Source organism: Triturus cristatus, chromosome 2_1 (genome assembly GCF_964204655.1).
Source record: "Triturus cristatus chromosome 2_1, aTriCri1.1, whole genome shotgun sequence".
Lineage (NCBI taxonomy): Eukaryota > Metazoa > Chordata > Amphibia > Caudata > Salamandridae > Triturus > Triturus cristatus.
The window spans coordinates 648,331,548-648,354,317 of record NC_140581.1 but is presented as its reverse complement, the minus strand read 5'-3'; the positions used below and the strand labels follow the sequence as shown (position 1 = coordinate 648,354,317).

The 22,770-nt window shown below is 44.9% G+C and overlaps 1 pseudogene; it reads left to right on the top strand.

Moving 5' to 3' along the window:
- The first annotated feature begins 9,877 nt into the window (after nucleotides 1-9,877).
- LOC146865713 (5.8S ribosomal RNA) lies at nucleotides 9,878-10,030 on the top strand (annotated as a pseudogene).
- The last annotated feature ends 12,740 nt before the right edge of the window (nucleotides 10,031-22,770 follow it).

Genomic DNA, 22,770 nt, shown 5'->3' with positions numbered 1-22,770 from the left:
CCTTGAGATCTTGGCTCTAGTAGTTGTCAAGCCAATCCCTCTCCTACTACCGTTAGTTCAATGTGTTTGAAGTTATTTCCTATTCACTGCTGACCACGCACAAGGAATGGAAACTATTAAGTCATACTCAAGAGTTCCCTCCGTGACTCCTTTTGGAAGCTCAGTCACAAGAGTCTACAGGGTTGCAGTACTGATGGCATTCTGTTGCCTGGGTTCCCAAAGACCCAGTTCATGCCTTTCCCTCTCCGGCGGTATTGTACCATTGAGTTGTGCAGTCAAGTCCTGCTCTAGATCGACAAAGTTGAGCTGTGTGCGCTCAAAAGCGGCAGCACCCGGCAGGTGCAGGCTCTCTGCTCCAAGCCATGCTATCAACTAGTTCTAGCAATTGGGGTTCTTCCTGCTCTGGTGATCACAAGGTAAAGCTATTAATCTCCTTGCCATGATGGGTCTTTCGCAATGTCCTTTGATCCTTGGGCAGTTCACAGTAGCAAGCCAGACCTGTCTCGGTTACAGCAGCAGTTTCTCAGTCCCAGGCGATGGCTCGAACACTTGGTCTCTCTGGAAGCCCTTCGTTGGCATACAGGGTCGCCACCGGGTTACTCAGAATTCCAGTCACACTGACCTAGCATTGATGTACAGGGAGGCCCTCTCTCTGACACCCGGGGCCACCCACCAAGAGGTCATGCCGCCAAATACAAAACTATATGCAGCAAACACGTTCAGTCTGCACATGCTGTTGAGCACTGCAGCCTTTCTGTACTATAACAGAGTGTGTTATTTTAAGAACACACACTGCCAGCATACCAACATGTACCATGTGCACACTGTACCACACTTCACCCCATTTGTAGAGTATTTTGTGCGAGCACACATGAACTAACTACATGTTCCATGACACACGCATTTCCACATCCACATAATGTAGACCAGGGGTGAATTAGGCAAACAGCAGTGGAACTTTTAAAAAGGTGAGTGGGCCTGTAGGCCTCACTCCTGTGACACAGGGTAAAAAGGTCTTGTTCACTACTACTGATTAATACACATTATGCTGCCACCACAGCGCCTCTGCTGCTTAAGTCTTGGTAAAAGAGGTAGCTTTCCACCACTATGAGGGGAGCGCTAAGGGCACCCTTCCTGGTCCAACTAGACCGCAGTTCATGAGGTGGGCCTCTGTCATGGTGCACATGCATGATCCGTGTTCACCTATGACAAAAAACAGCATGTGGGATCCAGACAACAGTACAGTTCTGCACTCAGGGCAGGGGCACATGTCTCTTACCATGCAGAGGACTTTTACATCCCAACAAGATGACAATGTATTTGTCTATCACTTTTTGCCCCAATGACTAAGTTACTAACGTAATATATTATTACATCCATCACATGATTCTGGCTGGAGAAAGCTACAGTTCAATGGCTTCCCAAAAAAACACACTACACAGAGGCAACAAGTGAGCTGCAACTTATAATTATATTATGTTTTTTATCAACTACACATTAATTCTCATTGTAAAATGGAATGAATAAAAAATTGGTGTGAAAATTGTGTTTCTTCAATGTTTAAGTATAGAAATAGTGGTTATTTAGAGTTCCCCACACTATCATATGATTCAGAGGGCATTTTGAAAAACGTGCCCTTTCTTGCACAATAGCTTACATTTGGAAGGCAAAGATGGAGAGAAAATCAGTTGATAATAATAAATGTTCTACTATTCTGTGTTCAGGCTCTTCTTCTGGTGAAAATGATATCATGTATGTGTAAGTGGGTCTCTGGCCATGGTTGGAAAAGGCCCAAAACCTAACATGGAGACATCAAGTTCTCACCATGTAAATTGACCCATTTTGGCAATGGATGTAGCTGCAGCTTTTGGGGTGGGCTGGGATCCACACCTATTAAACCCCGACATTTCTGGAAAACTAGATGCCCAGGGGAGTCCAGGATGGTGTCACTTAACCCTGGGCGTAGTTCACGTAATAGCGCTACGTGTAGCTACGCGAAGTGCACTTCACGAGATACGCGTAGCACTACACGAACTGCGTAGTGCACTGTTTGCGATGATTGTACAGTGCCGGATACTTGTCCACACTGTGCAATCATTGAAATCGGCATCTTGCACAGTGCGAGCTGTTGTTTTCTGCCGCTCAATTAGATTTTTACTCGAGCGGCAGCTTTCTCAACGCGGACTGGTAGTTTCTCATCGCGAGCGGTCGCAAGCATATGCGACCACTCGCAATGAGAAACCTGACCTCCCCGCGTTGAGAATCCCGCCGGGAGGTTTATTTTCCACGCTCGCGATCGGCAACTTGATGTTGGTGATCGCGAACGAGGAAAAAGTTTCGCCGGGATGTAATTTTTCTTGCTCGTGGTCGCCAAGTTGATATTGAGGACGGCGAGTGAGCAAAATATGACAACTACTGTACGCTACGCGATTTTGCACTGTGCTACGTGCAATTCACATAGCGCGAAGTAGCCCAAACTACGCAAACTTCGCGAGCGAAGCGTAGTTGTCTGCCCAGGGTTAGTCACTTGCATGGATCCCTTTACATTTTTCTACCTAGAATGCTTTGAAAACCTGAAACTGGCCAAAATTACTTATTTCCCCTAATTTCTGAGGGAAATTTCCAGAATTGCTGAGGAATCACAAATGTCCAACCATCCAGTGTTCCCATTCTCCTTGAAATCAAAATGAATCCCCACTTGTGTGGGACAGACGTATCGTACATGTTACAACTGGCACATAAACATAATGTGGAGACATCCAGTTTTCACCATGAAAATTTACCTATTTTAGCGATGTGGCCGCTGCCACTCAAGGAAACCTACTAAATCAAGACATTTCTAAAAAGTAAACACCTATTCTAGAAGAGTTCAGAGTTGTGTGACTTAAATAGATTTAACTATGTTTTCTTACTAAAAATGTCCCTGCAAACCTCAAAATTTTGCCAAAACCATGCATTTCCCCAAGTTTCTGTGGGGGAACGTTCCATAATCTGTGGGGATCCACATAAATCCTACCACCCAGCATTTCCATACTTTTATTAATTAACATGGTACTCCCACTTGTGAGGCTAGGCCTAGCACCTGCAACAACAATCAGTCAAAATGTAACCCATGTGAAGTCAATGGGGTATCAATGAGGTCTTGATTACCATTTTGGTCCAATTCAATGATATGTGCTAGATCCACCCACAAATGGGTGGCAGCATTTCTATCAGTACAAGTGTGGGACCATAAGATGGTAAGACTTTGGTTGGATGTGCCTGACATTTCTGTTACAAAAACATGGCAAAAAAATTACCTTTTTTGACTCATGCCTTGAGATTTGCATTCTGTGTAAGAAAGTGTGCTGGAAGCCGCACAAACAACGCTGACCGGGATTCCCCTCGGTCTTCTATTTCAGAAAATCTCAGTGTTAGAAGGGTTCTGTTGGTACTAGCTGACCCTGAGCCCAGCATGCTTATCAGCATGGAACTCAACTTCTCTCTGTACGGTACCCTCAGATGTAGTTAGGATCTTCATTTCTGTTACCACAATTCACCTCCATGTGTTCTTTGGCCCGCCTCCATACCATTTGACTGGTGGGCTCCAGTGGAGAGCTGTTCTTGTGATGGATTGTTAGACTTTTCTGATGGTGTGTCCTAGCCACCTCATTCTTTTTCTCATTATGACAGTAAACATTAAGAAAAATTAAGACAAAGGGGCCTATTACGATGGCAGGGGGACTTTGTCCGCCCGCCACCATATCGGGAAACGGGACCGCCCGCCATTGTCGCGGCGGTCCCGCAAGTTGCATTAGGATGCACCCACCAGACTGGCACTGCAGCGGGTGGTGCTGCAAGCAGCACCCGCCGCAATTTGTAAAATACATATTGTGCATTTGAATGCACAACGTGACAGGCACCTCGCGGTGCCTGCCACCTTGTGCATGCAAATACAGGGGTGTACCATAGGTGCCCCCATGTGCACCTCCACCCCCGAACACCCTGGGGGCCCGCAACAGTCCCCCAAAGACAAAACCGGAGTCTCCGCCATGGAAAGGCAATTCACCGCCATGATGATAATATGGATAGCGGTGCCTGCAAGGCTCCACCACCATATTCCTGGGCTTTTACACCCGGCAATCGGGCGGATTACCTATCGGTGGAAAACTGGCAGATGGTCTTCCCGTCCGCCGGGGTCCCCCCCGCCATCGTAATGTGGCAGGGGGAAAAGTTATGCGGGCTGTAGATTTTGGCGGGTGGATCGCCACCACCATACGGACGGTTGTGATCCTCCCGCTATCATAATGACCCCCAAAGTGTTTGTTCAATACAAATCAATGTCTGTCAAAATGTTGGTAGAGTTTGTGGTAACAGTTTCCTGTTACTGGTCTCTGATTCAAGTACAACTATTTTGACTTAGTGAAGCTAATCTTTGTATTTGGATATTATTTTAGTATTTCTTTAATGTGGTGTATGTTAGTTTACACTATTGTTGTAGTTGTTATTGTGAAATGTAATGTTTAATTGGATTGTAATTATGTGTTCTGTGTGTTTAGTTTGATTTTCGTTAACCAGACTCTAATTTTTACTTGGATGCATTATATTTTATTTTATTTCTAGAAGAAAAATAGATGGTTATTTTTTAGCCAAAACTATTGTTTACTTTTTCCTTAATTTGTTTGTTTTTCTGGAGCACAATTTTGTAACTTTTTGGGGGGGTTGAATGGATTCCTTTTATTATTGGACTCATATTAAATGATGTATTTAATTCTACAATTTTTGACTCTTTTTTACTGATATTTTTAAGGATTGTATTTTATAGATCCTCCCTTCTCTGAACAGGACTTCAGCAATCGAATCATAGGTGTTATGTTATCTTATTTTATTTAATTATGTTATTGGGAGGCAATGTAATTTTTTTTCAACTTATATTTGTTTATTATATATGTCTGAGTGTGTGTGTGTGGGTGTGTGTGTGTGTGTGTGTGTGTGTGTGGGTGTGTGTGTGTGTGTATATGTATATATATATATATATATATATATATGTCTCCACAATTTCACCCGGGCAGCCGAATACATGGTGGGGCTTCCATAGACGAAAGGTGCGTTTGTCTCTGTTACACAAAAACTCAAACATTTGGGAGCACTCTCGGGATTATTCACATGATTTATTTATGCAAATCCGTTTCGGCGTGATGCCTTCTTTAATGCAGTAAATCATTATTAGATCAAACACAGCATATGGTCCTTTAAAATGTCCAATATGCTTTCTATTGGTGGGGCTGTGGCCAATCAGAAGGCGGCAAGAGGCTTGGTTTCCATGACCCCAAGCGTAGAATCTTCTACGTCAGTACTAATGATGTAGATAGCCAATGAAAAGGGCCTCAATGCCCCATAATGCATCTTCCTTCAATCAATTATTCAATGCTTTCTCAAAATTCATACATTAAGATTACAGCACCCTGCCCTGCACCCAACTCCATGCTGCACATGGCTTTTGCGAAACCGGGTATTGGGCACCAGCAAGGTTTGGGCACAGAGAAAGTGTGCAGTATTGATTGCGTGCCCACGAGGGGTTGGATGCTGTGCCTGTCATCAACCCCACGCCATACAAGGCCAAAGACCATGCACAGCATGCATTGGTGTTATGTATGGTAATAAAGTATTACTTTATGTTTAAAAAAAACTAGAAATTCTCTGAACAAAGGTTAAAGTGACATTATAGTTTGGTATGGTAATAATATAATGACTTTGCATTAAAATAAAAACGTTGAAAATTCACTAAAATAAAAAGGTTAAAGGGATGGTATAGTTAGGTAAAAATGTCAGTGAAATCTTTTAAGTGAAGAAAAACACTAAATTCACCAATAAAAGATATCTCATGTAATTGTAAGTCATGCCCTAAAGTAACTATTATTCGTGCCCTCGCCATGCATTACTAATTACCTCCCATATTACATCACTCTGACATCATTGATAACTTGACTGCAACATCTAAAATTACATAATTGATGACATTACTGTGCATGTCGAAGGCACGAGATAACTATAACTTGTTCATTTAAATGGTTTTGTTACTTTAAAACAGTATATTTTAACTGACATTTTCACCTGACTATAACATCCCTTTAACCTCTAGAGTTACATATAAAATGCTGTTTAGTTGAAATAATATTTGTTATATTGCATCATATATTATCAATCTGAATTTTATTCATTTTTTTATTCTGATTAGTATTTTAATTTAGTTTTAAACATATTTAGAAATAAAAAGTAATAAAACATGAGTGTTTGCACTATAGCAAGACTAAATTGTGTTATCCTTTACTGTGTTTTTAAAGTCGGGTTCTTGATACAGAGTCCAGCTATAGTAGGCATGAGCTGTTAGTAAAGTGTTTTACTTTTAATGCTAGGAGTTCATGCATTTGCTTAGCTTGCTTGGAGAATTTGGGTTTGAGTTTGATTAGGATTGTTCCATTCTTAGCTTTTAGTAGCTTTGCTATTTTTTAAATATTTCTAGGAATTGTATGGTGGCTTCTTCCAAGTGTTCCTTACGAGTAATTGTGCTGGCCATCCACTGTGTTATTTGTTTTTGCATCTTGGGACATGGTGCTGTGATAGACGTTCCACAAAAGAATGGGATCTGTGGCTTCAGACAATCTATTAGTGGAGCTAGTTTTGTTTTATGTTGTTGGTAACAGGGCGATAGGGAGAGCAATTGGCGAATCATAAACTTAATGACTTCTGTTACAGGGACATATGCTAAAGTTATTTTCTCTTTTATTTGTTGTGCACATTGTAGGTTAGCTATATATTCTATGATCAGGGTGGCCTTTTGCAAGTGTCTCAATATGCTGTGGTTAAAGTGATAGTAGCACACCGGAATTAAAGTATGTGGGTAGATTTTAAGTATGGTCGAAATCATTGCCTATTCAAAATTTATGATGACATTTTGTAGGTGGGTTGGGCTCTGTTCTCTGGCTGCCCTGTCTCTTAGAGCCCAGGACTGGGTCCTGCAGGCCCATGGAGGTCTCCCCCTGTCTGTCTGGGTTAAGAAGCTCTAATCGGTTCTGGGAGCTGACATCCCTGTGCAGGGTAGGCTGCTCAGGGAAAGTCTACCTAGGATCATTATCTGATCAATTAGGCCCACTTGGTCTGTTTAGGGATTGACTGCTTGGCTAACCGTTGATGTTGTTGCAAGCAAGAGCTTTGGCTCCACCTTGACTGTCTGACTCATGGGTCTGTATTTTAATGGATGCCACTGAGCAAAGCGAAGGCCAAGAAACCTGGCAGCTTATGCCCCCCAGATTTCTGGCCAGGGTGGAAAGGGTTGAGTAGTACTAGTCACAGATGCCACCTGGCGGTCCGTGCATCAGACCATTGTTTTGTCCATCCAGTGCACTTCTGTAGCAGCTCAGAATAACCATTTCATGGAGTGTCCCATATTTCGAGACCAGCAATCCTGAGACCAAGACCAGCAACCCTGAGTTTTGCTTAGGCTGCACCTCGGTCTGCCTCGCCCCATCACATGGGACTACCCTGTAAGCCCCAGCCTCCTGCAAGCAGACAGGGGCTCCTGCAGCAGGATCCTAAGGTATACGAAGCTACTCCTCCTGTCCAGCAGATGCGGCTACCTGGTTGATTCTTCCACTAGAATATAATTGTCTCAAAGATTAATCCATACATATTGAAGTACACACAGCCAACATGCTTGTCTGAGAGATAAAATCTAAATCTAAAACCCATATTTGAAAAGTGCAACTTATCACCCATCAGGGTATCCAGGTGCTGGGGGCTGTTGTGGAGATGAATTGAGGTATTGAGTCACATGATGCTGAGCTGAGCTGCTGCCAGCGATCGAACTGTTAGCCCGCACTCAGGAGTAAGCCGCTCTGATCACTGTGTCACTCCTCTGCACTTAAGATTAAGCTAAGTCCACAATGGCGGTGCAGTAAAATGACGAATGGCTAAGTAAATCATTTATGGTTTCTTTGATCGCTCCTTCGGTTACTTGGATATCTGCGGATTTTGCAGAGCTAATAGATGCCCACAAGCACATGTATTTAAAAACAAAGACCAATCTGCGCCTGCTTTGCCACTTTGATGATTCTAGATGCCCTCAGACCCATCACACGACATGATTGTGATGATACATTCGGATGTTCGCCATATTAACGTTCAATGGCACTTTCTGTGCCTACCATTGTGACCATGGGTAACATGCAATCAGGGGTCAATTCCAGACAGTTGGTTTAAGAATCAGCACCCACATCCAATTAAGGAAATAGGTGTGAAAATTACCCACTCCTGAATTGTATGTAGTGAAGGAAAATGACAATACAGGTGTATTTTGAAGCCCTGTAATTGGAATAAGTACACATTAAGGGCCACATGCATTAAAGTAAGGAATTGCGATTCCTAAATTGCGATTTATAAGGAATCACAATTTAGGAATTCCAAATCCTTATGCATGTAGGATTAGCAAAACAAATGTGAGTCCTACACATTCCTGAATTGCGACTCGCAAATTGCGATTAAGGAATAGCTTCCCATTCATTCATATGGGCCTAGAGGCCCATAGGAATTAATGGGAATTGCAGGCCCAATTTGCAAGTACCAAATAGGTACTCACAGTTTGTGCATGCAATTTCAAGGGTGCAAGGGTTCCAAAAGGACACCCTGATGCACCCCTGAAATTGGCATGTTACCAACTGTTGCGCACACACATGGAACTTTGAAAAAAGCACTTTTGTGCATTTTTCAAAGTTTTCGCAAAGTACCATCAAATTCATAGTAATTTGCGTTTCCTAATTGTGAAATCGCAATTTAAAATTGCATCATGCATTGCATTTAGGGAATCGCAATTTGCGATTCCCTAATTGCATTTAGCAAAATTTGCGATTACTTAAATTGCGATTTTGCATTTGGGTTGATGCATCCCAAATGCAAAAATAATGGTTGCCAGCTGCCCCTTTGCAACCAGTATTTAGAATGATGCATGTGCCCCTAAATCCTTTAGTGAGGATTCATTGAAGGGTAAGTCTGGTGTCAGCAGCCTTGTTAATTCCACCTCAAAATGCATACATTTAGGTTGTAGCAGTAAAAAAGCTTGTAGTTAGATTTTGGGATTGAGATGGCAGCCTCCATCATGGGGTGATGAGAGGTAAGGGCTGTCCTGTGAAAAAGGAGGGTGTTCAAAGCAGCCAAGTCACTTGAAAAATATAATAGGACTCTCATACTATTTTGTTGGTTTTTGGAAATGGGGCCATGATTAGGAGGGACAACCAGTGGCATTCATATTGTACCAGTAGTGATGAATTTCTTTGAACAGCGTAATTTGAACCAAAGCAACAGCATTTTCTAAGACTGTTTTCATTAATCAAGAGCTGAAGGTTCAAAGGTGATCAGGTACTGTCATAGTTCTGACCACAAGCAATGCTGAATAGCGATCAGGCAGCATTATTCCAGTGAATCACTGAGCAGCTTCTAGGAAAATACAGTCTTTGGGTTTCAGAGGGGAGTATAATTGCAACGATGAAACTTAAGGGCATCGAGCCCTGGGTTGAGCCCTGGCGCACATCAGCCCTGGTATGTAGCAGTCAACTGATGTGCAGGTAGGGCAACCCTCCCTCATTGACACAAACCTGGTGGATCAGTCCTGTGTGGCAGGGCTGGGGTTTGTAGACTTGTGTGGCTATGTCTGGGAGGGTCTTTAGACATGGTAGCTGCTCGCTTACCCACCTCCTGAGGCAGGAGAATGGGGTTACCGACCAAGCCCGTGGAAATACTCTTTAAATTGTTGAGGCTGAATGCCAACGGGGAAGCCGAATGGGGTGCTGGACTGTCTTGCTGTAAGAGCAGTGAGTAGACAGTGTTGTCTTCCTCCCACCTTTTCTCCGTCTGCCAGTGGATGAAAATTGGGACTCTCAATGAAGGAACCAGCTAGCTGTGAGAATTATTGTGAATTGCATGACCCATAGATCATTAACACTTTGAAAGCACATTATAGCACTGTGTTCCTCCTGGTGCTACTCCTGTTTGAGGGTCCCTTGAATGTCAGTCCCCCTGTGGCTCTCCAAGGCATGTCTGGGGCTGTCTAAGGGGGATCCGCTCCCTTTGTCCTGCCCCAAGGAGAGACTGCAATCGCCTGTAGCAGATTCCCCTGGTGTGTATTAATGCAGCTGGTGAACCTGGCCTTCTCCCAGCTTGGTGGGGTAGGCAGGCGACAAATCCACCCCGGGCAGGAAAGAAAAACAGCGCATCTTGCTGTGTGCATGCATGATTGTCTGATTGCCCAAAACCGCAATGCTACCGCTGTGCCATGATGAGTTGCACCTAGCAAATTTTCGGTTGCAAATGGCCTGAATCACAGAATCGTGCAGTATGCAAGTTAACAAATAGATTGTACCATGTACCGACCCCTATTTGTGATTCGGTAATCTATTACTAAATTGCAAATAGGGTTTGCAATTCGATATTAGGGAGGGGCGTATTTAAGGTGCCCTTTCCTTATACCGACTTGCAGTGGTATGTGTGAATGTTTTGCAACAGAAATGCGGTTGCAAAACATTTGTTCTTTACCGCCAATTCTGAGTTGGTGGTAACCCATTTGCAAATCGAGAGGGGTCCGAAAGGGACCCAGTCCTCATTATGAATGTTGGTTAAACATTTTTTAAAAGCTGGAAATGGTCCCATGGATCGCTGCCTACTATTGAAAAATTATTATCTTTTAAATGCATCCCGTTTTCCTTTGAGGACATGTAGGAAAACATACAGAGGTTTCAACAACTCCTGAGAAATTCCTTCAAGCCTCAACACATTCAATTTCATAAATTGAATAAGGCCAGTGTAGTTGGCTGGCCACCAGGCTTCCTGGTGATTTGTGTGTAGAGGCTGATCAAAAGACACATACATTATCGATTGGTTATTTTGAAAATAAGCCTTGTTGTTACCTAATACAAATGAACTAAATGGTTAAAGGTATTACCAGCACCTCTAAGGATTAGAAGCTATGATGTGAAGGTTCCTCAAGGGTCAATGCAGCGGGTGGACTAAACTTTATTAGCTATGATTAGTGAGCAGCACATTATAAATAATATTTAAACATTAACATTGAGCATCAAGAAAAGCTATTTTTAATATCATTCATCAAGCAATCCCAGTTTTTTAAAAGTGTCTTCCCTATGTAGGTCTAGGCACACACACATGCTCACCAACAGGAAACCCTCATGGGTGATAGTGCCCTTCACAGATACTCATAGCAAAATAATTGTGAAATAGATAATATAATGTAACCTTCCATTGATGGGAAATGTCCGCAGAAAATAGTTCATTAGGTTAAGCTCTACTTACCGAGATGTGTTTGTGCATGGTATTTAGGAGATTGCCGAGTATGGATGTGCAGGCCATTTTTAATGCCACCTGGATAAGGATCCTTGCCGTCTGTGCCTTCTGGCCCATATGTATGACTTCTTTGCCAGGCTTAAATCAGTGTTTTCAGTGTGGGCTTTCAATTAAGTCTTACAAAATGCTGATGCCCCAGGCCTTCTTGACAGATCCTTTTAAGTAATGCTACAAAATAAAACTCCTACAAATAAGATTCGGGGTTTTCCTTCATATTACCTCCTGCCAGAATGGGCCAACAGCCTGCCATCAGGAACCTGCAGACTGTACCAACAGAATAAGGAAAGCATTATTCACGTATTATGTGCCTGCTCTTTCTTGTTAAATGACAGCAAGCTCCTCCTTCAAAACTTTCAATTTCTATGGAATTAGAACTTGCTGCTAAGCGCAAATTTTTTGTTTGAGAGGAACATTTGCTCTTGTAACTGCAAGTTTTGTCAAATTTAAGAACTTTGTAGCTTGACAATTAACTGTTAAATCCGACAATGTCTAATCGTCCGCCAGCACAAAAGTTAATAACGGCACACAGCAGTCACAAAGTGCGCTGCTGTGTGGGGACTCATCTCAACCATAAGTCTTTCCATATCAGTCTGACAACGTGCAAACAAGCTTCCTCGGCAGCGGTCTGTGAGTATTGAACTTTCAAGGAGCACGCGGGAATTAGAACTATCTGCCACTCACAGCCCTGTGAATTGCCCCTTCTGCTGTTTACTGGCACTACTCTTTTTAATTAATTGACGCTCAACGAGCAGATCATTTTAAAGTCAGTCTCCTTAAATGCAGGTGGTAACAGCTGGACAGTGAATTATGTTTTATCCCAAGTGACAGTGAATTAATGTTTCCATTTTGCTCATCGCTAACAATAAGCATATTTAGGCGGTCGTTTAGTTAGATTTCTTTTGTAACTATGACCAATGGCGCGGTTTGATGCAGAGGTTCTTAATCATGAACTTGCTTTATTGGAAGGGAAGTGTTTATGGTTTTATTCAACTGAAATGAAATTTTACTTACTTTAATATCAGAGTGTTCATGTTAAGCATTTTCAGTCTGCTAGAAGCTTTGAGTATCTAGTTTATGTGAATTCTCTTTTAATGGTAGCTATAAGAGTGCATCAGGTGGGCAGATTATGAACAATCCCAGCTTGCTGTAAAGAATTTGACAGGGTAATTCCTTTTCAATTTTTACTTTCTTATTTGGAATTGGGAGGGCTTGTTTGTTCTGATCTATTTGTTTAAAGAAATGAGCAGATTTCCTGTATATCATGTATATTTTCTGTTTTATATCACCGTCTATAAAGGCTTTTGTGTGCTTCTTTGAGGGGTCGCACACAAATAGGATGCTTGTTTTCTGTGAATATCTGAGTACTTTCTCCTCTAAGCTAATGTGCTCCGGCCTATTTTAGTATCTCGCAATTATCTACTGGAACCCACTCTGGTCAGATGGAACTTTTTACTTGCCTGATAGCATGGAGGGAAAATCACCGTTATCACAATTACAGTCTGCAATTTTCCGTAATCAAAGACTCGAAACTTAATCTCTTGGCTCTCTGGTTTTTATTATCAACATAAAGATTTGGAGATACAAAGTCCTCAACACGAGGCACAACAAGTACATAGGCACTAAAACAAATGCTACTCTACGAAGAATCCGCATCCGGCTAAAAATAACTAAAAGTACAATCTCTAAAAGCATGAGGTAGAACACTACCAAGCAAATGTCGATACTAGGGACACTGAACCATACCATCTCTGTCCCTACTCTGTATTAGGTGACATCCCTACATAGCAATCCCTTGAGACCCTCATCAGAATAAAAGGTGTCAGAGCGAAACTTCCTAAGAAGTCCTCACTTAGAGAGCTTGGTCTAAGTTGCCCCCTCTACCCTTCGCCTAGCCGTCCTCTGCTTTGGGCTGCCCCGCTCTGCTCTGCCTCCACCCTCGGGGCGCTGTCCCTAATACAGTACCCCAAGTTTCCGAACACGCCCTTTGCGCCTCCTCTCCTTCCGGGGTCGTCTTTCAGTACTTTTCCACAGAGCGCTGTCCAGTTCCATCGTCCATCGCTTGGCCTTGAGTCCCAGACGCCATCCGCACTAGGAGTTACGATTGGCACATTCCAATACACTCCCATGTCTGGCTTTCTCTACATAATTCAAATTACGAACAAAGAGCTTCTCTACTAACGAGCAACTGTCCTTGCACCTGGGGTGAGATCATGCAAAGCAGACATTCTTCACATCTTTTAAGTTGCAATTTACTACAGCCTAAAACCTCTACTGGAATAAATCCCTTTTGGCCTATTGCCCTTGGCTAACATAAGAAAATACCAGGCCTTTCGCCTCAACGATATATGCGAATTCTGGCCACTACTTCGGTTACACAAGCAGGTTTCAATCACAGTATTGACATTTACGTCTTTCTTTCATGTGTGGTCAAGCTAAACAAACTACAGACACGAAGTCTGGGGTACACATTTCTAACACCACATTGCATTTCCCGTAGCTAAACACTATATATTTCTCTAATACGTTTACCATGTGCTTGTACATAGCTAGCACTTCTACTTAAAATCGATATAGGTTATACAGTTGTAATACATTGCACACGAAATCCCTGAGTACACATTTGGTTATATACGGGTGCCGACTAACAGTGAATATGACGCACCCCTACAATTCTCAACTTTTAAACGCTACATCAGTTCCCCCCTTTGATGACATCCGTCATCACACCATTACATTTCCCTCTTCAGAACTGATTTAAACCGTGCTAGTCATAACATTTCCATGTCGGACTCCCTCCAGTTTCTTAAGACTCTCATATTGCTGCTCCTGGAGCTTTGCCAACCTCCTCTCGTTTGCCTTTAGAGCTCTTTCAACCTTGCCTCCTTGATACCACTTCCACGCCTTCACACATCCCCACAAACAGATCACACAAACCACGGCAATAATAATTGGTTTTAACACTGAACCTAGAAATCCCCTTCCCAGATTCGCAAACCAAGTTCCCACTCTTCCAAATCCTAATCCAATCTTCTCCCACACATTCACCTCCGTCAGATCCGTAATCTCCTTGTGAATAGTCGTTATGTTGTCTATGTACTTCCCTATCTCCTTCGAGTTGTCTGGAATGTACGTGCAGCATTCCTGAACTTTCAATAATTTGCAGACTCCGCCTTCTTTTGCTAACAACACATCTAAAGCAAGGCGATTCTGCAAAACCATATTCCGGATCGACAACATCTCTCCAGCCACCAATATCAGAGATCTCGCCGTGTTCATAGACAACTCATCAACTACAGTCGCCAACCTTCGGATCTTCACATCATTCAACACCACACCCATACTAGGTATCATTGCTCCGTATATGTCCCCAATTACTGCACCGGCATTTGTAGCCCTACGTTTCCTGGGCGGTCGCTTCGTCTCTAACAACTCCAAGTCCCTTGTGTGATAAATCTTCGGGAATATGATAGCCAAATAGCATACTCCATACCAATTGTCGGGTAGTCTGACATAAGCATTCGTCCCACAAACATAATACACTGTCGGGATTACTTCTACTGGACCTTGCATAAAATTCTTAGCATAAGCTTCCATTGTAAAAGTCTGAGAACAAATGCTATGTCCTACTGCGACCTTCTCCGTCTTGGATTGAGGCCGTGCAATACACAAATTCCCTCTCTGTGCCTCATCCAATGCTATTGGTCCATAACTTCCCTTAGATCTGTGAGCTCTCTCCTCGTCCGTCCAATCTACTGGGCTCTCTCCGGTGTGTCGTGTCTCGGTCAACTTTCTATACCTGTCCTCTACTTGGTCTATGAATTTCTTCTCTATCTCTGATAACGCACATGTCAGGTTATTCCTGTGAGCATGCGCCGTATCCAGTTTCACAGTCGGTCTAAAATATTTCAGGAGTCTGTCCTCTTTCTTATCCAGGTCATATCTATTCAAATGCTTGATTGCTGGCACCTCGGGAAGTACCGTGTCAAAATTTGAGAAGAAATACTCGAACTGTCTCCTGTCATAAAATAAACTGAGCCATATGCTACAAGAAATCCCATAAGTCAATGGGAGATGATGATACTTGATACCCTCATCCACTGAAGCAGGCAACTGCATGCACACATAGCAATCCTTCACATCCATCGCATCAACATACTCATACAGCAACCTTGCATACGCGTTAAGCTTAAAATCACCCTTTGACAAATCCATGTGAAGTCTGCGAACATCTCTCAACTCCGATGATTCCTGTTCGCTAATACTAACACCACTCTGCCCTGGGGTAATAGGTGTGGGTGCTCCCTGAACCTTCCCCTCTTGCCTGTGAGCCACCATGTAGGAACTGATCACTACCGCAAATATGGTGACTACTACAACTCCGATCAATGTGCCTATTATCAGTGTAGCCCTACGATGTGGGTTTACAGGATCTGCCATCTTCGGAATATGCTCAATGTCCAATGCAGTCTCTGAAAGGATAAGTCTCTTTCTCATTAATGTCTCTTTCGTGAACTTAGGCAACCCTCCCTAACTTTCTTCGTTCTACAACGGAAAAATCCCTAATTTTGTTCTTCTTCCGCTCGGCTCTAGGTAATCTTCTTCTTAGCTTACAACCTTTCTCAAATCAATCTAACATAAGCGCCGGTCCCAACAGCTCCAGGACTCCCTGCAATATTTCGAGCTTAAGAATAATCAGTTCTTGTGGATCTGGCACAGTCGTGAACGTCGGGAACTCCAAATTGTCCAAGATCATACCTCGAATGACACTCAGGAATGGCGGACTCGGAATATGAATCGTCAAAATCCCTTCGATCTCCAATCCCGGAACTTTCAGCAACACTTCCACCCTCTGGAGCGGGACACTGTTGACCAATGTCATCGACCTCAATCTTCCCGTGCTCGGTAACCCTGGCATCAGTCACTTGGTATGCCCACTCCGGGGAAGCGTACTTCCGACTTGGCACTCGAGTTCTCTTGGACCTTCTCACACCACCTTGAGGATTTTCCTCGTCTCCCGATTCTTCTTCTGGTTCTTCCGAAACTGGTGCAAGGTCGGTGTCTGGGGCCAACCTCAGGTTTACCCGGTTCTGCTTTGCGGGCCAAACCCTTTCCGCTTCGGTGGCTCCCCCCGTCTTCTCTCCGATACCCTGTGCACTGACTTCCTCTTCTTCGGCAGAACTCGATTCTGTACTACCCACTGCACCTCTCGCTCCTTCGCCGGTTTCTGGGTCAGTACTTTCTTCACGTCCTCCCCCAACTCGATTCAGTGCACCATCAGCCGCTTCAGCAACCCTTACAGCTTGACTGGCCCTCTCTGGCGATTCTGTCGGCTCACTGAGATCTTGGTTCTCGAGAGGGGCTGTATCTTCCAAGGGTGCTGGAACTCTGCGGGTATGAGAAGCATGCACCCAGTTCGGTAACCCTCCGCACTTGACAGCAGTGTTCGTAACAAGGATTACTTGGAAAGGGCCACGCCACCTAGCATCCAAACAACTCTTCCTCACGTGCTTTCGGACCAGGACCCAATCGCCTGGGTCCAAGTCGTGGCACCTGTCACTCGCAGCTGGAACCGTTGCTGTCTGCACCTGCTGAGACACAGAACGGACCACGTCAGCAAGGCCTTTACAATAGTCCAGGATCATATCATCAGTGATATTTATCAGAGCAGTAGCAGGTATTGCAGGCAAACGCATCGCTCTTCCCATGAGGATTTCATGGGGTGACAACCCAGTTCTTCTATCAGGCACACTTCGGAGGCTCATAAGGACCAAAGGTAATGCGTCAGGCCATTTCAGAGACGTAGACGAACACACTTTCGCCATCCGAGCCTTTAGAGTTCCATTCACCTGCTCCACTATCCCTGAAGCTTCTGGTCTATAGCTACAGTGTAACTTCTGATCTATATTCAAAGCAGCACAAAGCAATTTCATAACTTCGCTGTGGAAATGAGTTCCTCTGTCCGATTCAAAGGACGTCGGGAACCCGTACCTAGGAATGAGTTCTCTCAATAATAGTTTCGCTACGGTGAGTGTGTCACATCTGCGTGTAGGGTATGCCTCCACCCACCTGGAAAAGACACATACTATCACTAATATGTACCTCAACCCATTACACTTCGGCATTTCGACAAAATCCAACTGCATCCTATTGAAAGGTCCCCCTGACCTCCCTATGTGGCTCAACGTCACAGCAGTTCTTTTCCCTACATTCATCTGTTGACAAGTGATACACCTCTGGCACACAGTTTCAGCCACTGCACGAAACTTCGGATTGTACCAAGTCTGACGAAACACTCTCATCATGGCATCCCTACCCAGATGTACAGCACCATGTATCAACCTCGCCATGGGATTCAACAAACTTTCCGGCAACACCGCTCGTCCATCATTCGAAACCCATATATCCACATCTCCCTTCTCACATCCAGCTCGTATCCAGCTGTCCCGTTCCTGATCTGAGACCCCTTCCTGAAGCTGCTTCAGTTCCTCCCATGTGTCAGCCACTGCTAACATCTGACCATACACCACCTCTTCCCCAGTTTCCTCAATGTGGATCTCAGTAAAGTTGCATCCCTGCTCTGCACAAAATCGAGCTACTTCGTCTGCATAGTTATTTCCCAACGAGACAAAGTCGCTTCCCTTCGTGTGGGCTGCACATTTAACGACAGCAATTTCATCAGGACCTTGCAATGCTTTTAACAATTTCCGCACATGATCACCATTTCTTATGGGAGAACCTGAAGACGTCATAAACCCTCTCTGAGACCATAGCTGTCCGAAGTCATGAACCACACCAAACCCGTACTGGCTGTCCGTGTAAATAGTTACACGGATCTTGTCGGCTGCCAAACAGGCACGAGTCAGAGCAATGAGCTCAGCCACCTGCGCGGAGTGTACTCCTTCTAAACAAGCGGCTTCAACCACACCCGTAATGGTGCATACAGCAAACGCTGCTCTCAATCGACCGACACTGTCTCTTAAACATGAACCGTCCACGAAGAAAATCTCATCTGACACCGGGAGCGGTTCGTCGACAATGTCGGGTCTCGGTTTGGTGCATAGTTCAGTCACATCGAGACAATCATGGTCCTCACAATCTTCATTATCATCTATTTTTAGAACAGGTAACAGTGTAGCAGGATTTAAAACAGCACACCTCTTCAATATCACATTATCGGCTGCAAGAATAACTTGCTCATAACGAGTCAGCCTATTATTCGTGAGGTGCTGCGTTTTAGTCCTAGTCATCAACAATTCAACAGAATGTGGCACATGTACAGTAAGTGGATGACCCATCACAATGCTCTCACATCTCTCGATGCTGACACCTGTTGCCGCAACGGATCTGAGACATCCGGGCAACGCAGAAGCTACTGGATCTAGAGTAGCTGAGAAATAAGCAACTGGTCTACGGACACCTCCATGATTCTGGGTTAACACTGCTAATGCGCAACCTTCTCTTTCGCAGCAGAACAATGCAAATGCCTTGTTATAATCCGGCATTCCCAACGCAGGAGCGCTACATAAGGCTTCTCTCAGCCTCAGAAATGATTTCAAACAGTCGTCGTCCCATGGTACCGGATCACTTACATCCTTTCGCGTCAGCCGCTGCAAAGGCTTCGCTTCAAAGGAAAAGTTTGGGATCCACTGGCGGCAATAGCCCACCATTCCCAAAAACATTCTAACTTCCCTCTGCGTCGAGGGAACTGGCATTCTCAAAATCGCATCAATGCGATCTGGAGACACCTTCCTTTTACCCTTTTCAATTCTGTGCCCCAAATACTGTACCTCAGGTAAACAGTATTGCAGCTTGTTTGGAGACACCTTGTGACCGTTCTCTCCCAGGAAATTCAACAACGCAATGGTATCGATCCTGCAAGCGTCTTCTGTCTCTGACGCGACAAGCAGGTCGTCAATGTACTGCACCAAAACAGAGTTTTTCGGCAACACAAGACCTTCCAGATTCTTCTTTAACAGCTGATTGAAAATCGATGGGCTCTCCGTATACCCCTGTGGGATACGGCACCACGTTAATATACGATTTTCTAGCCTAAAGGCAAAAAGAAATCTACTCTCTTCATGTAGGGGAATCGAAAAGAAAGCCTGACACAAGTCAATCACTGTGAACCATCCAGCTTCGCATGGGATCTGGAACAGTATCACAGATGGATTCGGTACCACTGGACAACATGGAACAACTATGTCGTTTATTTTCCGCAGGTCTTGCACTATCCTGAACTTCCCACTCGGTTTCTGCAATCCCATAATGGGTGAATTACATGGACTACCCATGATCTCCACCAGTATTCCCTGCCTAATCATAGACTCAATCACAGGTTTGATCCCAGCAATCGTCTCAGGCGACAGTTTATACTGAGGGGTTCTCGGGAATTCCGCGTTTGGCTTAACCTGTATTTTCACTGGTTCCACTCCCCTGACTAAGCCGATCTCCTCTCCGCTTAGATCCCACACATCGGTCGCAACTGACTCCCTCAAGTCCTGTGGAAGCTCCTCCACTGTCAGAGCCGGGTACACTTCCACGCACCCCTGCTGATTTGCAACCTTAAAGGTCGCGTCGTCATCTCTTGTCTGTACCTCTACTCCCCTCGGGGTACAGTAAATTGTGCAATTGAGCTTACACAATAAATCTCTTCCCAACAGACAAACAGGACTAGAATCGCACACCACGAACTGATGTCGATCCCTAAAGTTTCCTATCCTGACGGGAATCGGTTCCGTCAAGGGGCTAACTAGTCTCTTGTTCGCCACTCCAACCACTTGTATACTTTCTCCCGAGAGGGCTACCCCCGGAACTACTGCTGATCTTATGGTTGACCTGGTAGCCCCCGTATCTACCAAGAAGGTAGTAGGGCGTCCATCGAGTTCGGCTTCCACAAAGGGTCCCTTCTGATCTACTTCTAGTATGGCCCTGAGCAGGCAATCATCGTCCTGACCCAAACTTAACTGCGCCAGCAAATCTGCATCCCTCTCCTCTTCCACTTCGAACATGGGCATCTGCAAATAAGTCCGAGCTCCCTGCTGTATGTTCTGCATCCTGGGTGGCTGGGGAACCTGCACCTGCGAGACGCCTGTCCCCCCTTGCATCGTTCTCGGTACAGTCACCGTCTGTACCTGTTCCGCCCCAGGGACCTGACCCATTCCTCCCTCCATCTGCGGCTGATTATAGGGGTTCAAGGGACACTCGCGCCTCCAGTGTCCCACCTGGTGACACTGGTGACAAGCAGTCGTCTTCTTCAAGATCGCTACATCTATTCCTGTCCTAGGGTCTACGGGTCTCGGCCTTCCCTGACCCTGCATATTCTGATTCCCTGTCTGATAATTTCCCTGTCTTCGCCCCACTGGACCCCCATTCGGCGGTCCCTGAGCCGCTTGCATCTGAATGAGCAATAAGTTATCCTTCATCTTCTTGTGCTTTGACTCAATCTCATCCGTGCAGTACCTGGCGTACCGCAAGATCTCGTCTACGGGCTTATTCTGCCAACAGATCAAATGCTGCTGTATCATAAGACTGACCTCGGGCTTCAAACCCAGCACGAACTTAGACACAAACTGTCCCATGTCCTTTGTTTCCAGCTCATCTAACCCACTGTACTGCTTAAAAGCTTTCAAAAGTCTCTCATAGAATTCATGTACTGTCTCCTTGGGCTCCTGCACTGTCCTGTCTATCTTCACCCAATCGATATCTTGGGGTGAAACCTTCGACTTCAACCAGGTAATTACCTTATCGTACAGCCTCATTACCACGGGCGACGGACCATTAGTAACTATGTTCCTATCAGGCTCATAGTCCGGCCAATCAACAGCAATTTTACATCCGTTCCACAGATCTCCCGGAACTACGATATCGAATAAGGTGTTCAGATCTATCCACAACACCTTCGAAATCTTAACGAAACGCTCAACTTGCTTGTACCACTCTGCAGGCTTCTCCCTGAGCCTGGGAAAATCATTCGTAAATGATGCCAAATCCCCCCTACTCCATGGTACATGCACATATCCTCCATTCGCCACCTCTCTCAAAGGAAGGATCTTTACCTCCTGCAAATCTCCTTCAGAGCTCCCTCCTTTCGCTCCCCTAGAATTCTTTTTCCTAGCCCATTTCTCTTGCCATTTGTCGAGCATCAGCCATATTCTCATAGCTACAATCAATTCCTTGGTATGTGACCTTAGACCAACAACCCTTTTCTCTTCCAATTCCCGCTCGGTACAATGCATCCTATGGCTCCCTTGCAATGCTCTAGTCTTGGATAGATCCACCCCATATTCTCTAGCCAAACCCGCCAGTTTCTCATGTGCCACTCGTGCTTTACGAGTCACATCCTTTGCCACAAAAAGCAATTCATCGGGAGTATAGGTCAATACTCTCTCCAGAGATAGATTCCCATATATTATTTCATCCGCCTCTGCTTTAAGTCTTACTACATCTATCATTCCTGCCTTCAAGGCTCCTTTCAACACCTGACAACTTGCTCCACGTCCCTCATCATACTCGCATTCCGATTCCTGCTCTTTCCTTTCCTCTGGTAGTTCTATGGGAGCAGAGTGGCTCTTAAAGGCAACTGGGGTTGTCCCCGCTCGGCCCATATTCCAGCTCATTTGCTTCTTTGGCGGTACCCATGATCCTAAATCTGGTCTCGACTCCATCAGAGTCCTCGGCCTCACCGGTCTCTCGTCCTCTTCGCCCCTAGATGTGTCCGATACCGCTGCTAATGGTGTACTCCACTGCACAGGGCTTGGAGGTCGGGCCGTTGCCCCTTCCAACTCACTTTCCCCACTTTCTCGCCTAGTTCTCTCTGCCTCTCGTTCGGACCTCTCTCTCGCCTCTGATTCCGGGCTGTATATAGACACAATCGGTCCAATGGTGACCGGTACCCTCAATGCATCCGGTAACCTCATCTCTCCTTCAATCCTTCGGCTGGTCCCCGACTGACCTTGTGAACTCGCTGTTTCAAACGAGACCAACCCTTCCACTCGGGTATCGGGCTGGATCGTTACCCTTCTAGTTTCCTCTCTCTCGCTCCACCTATCATCTGCCTCATCCGGGTTATAAGGGGGTGGTCTCTCGTCTAGCAATCTTTGCAATATATCATCATCAGAATCACTATCCTCTTTCTGTGCTTTCCCATTCCTTATCCCCGTCTCCTCCATTATCGCGGGATACAGTTTCGCTTCCTCAATTGTCTGCACTCTCCATCTTTTCTCCGCTGCGTCCCATCTGGCATCCTGAAACGCCCTAATCGACTTCCTCATCCTCTCCTGACTTCTTCCCTTTTCCTTATCATGCGCTGCTCGGATCCACGCATGTAATGCTTCAAACTGTGCTGGTCTTGGCAAGGGTTTTAAGGACCCCATCACCGTCTTCAGT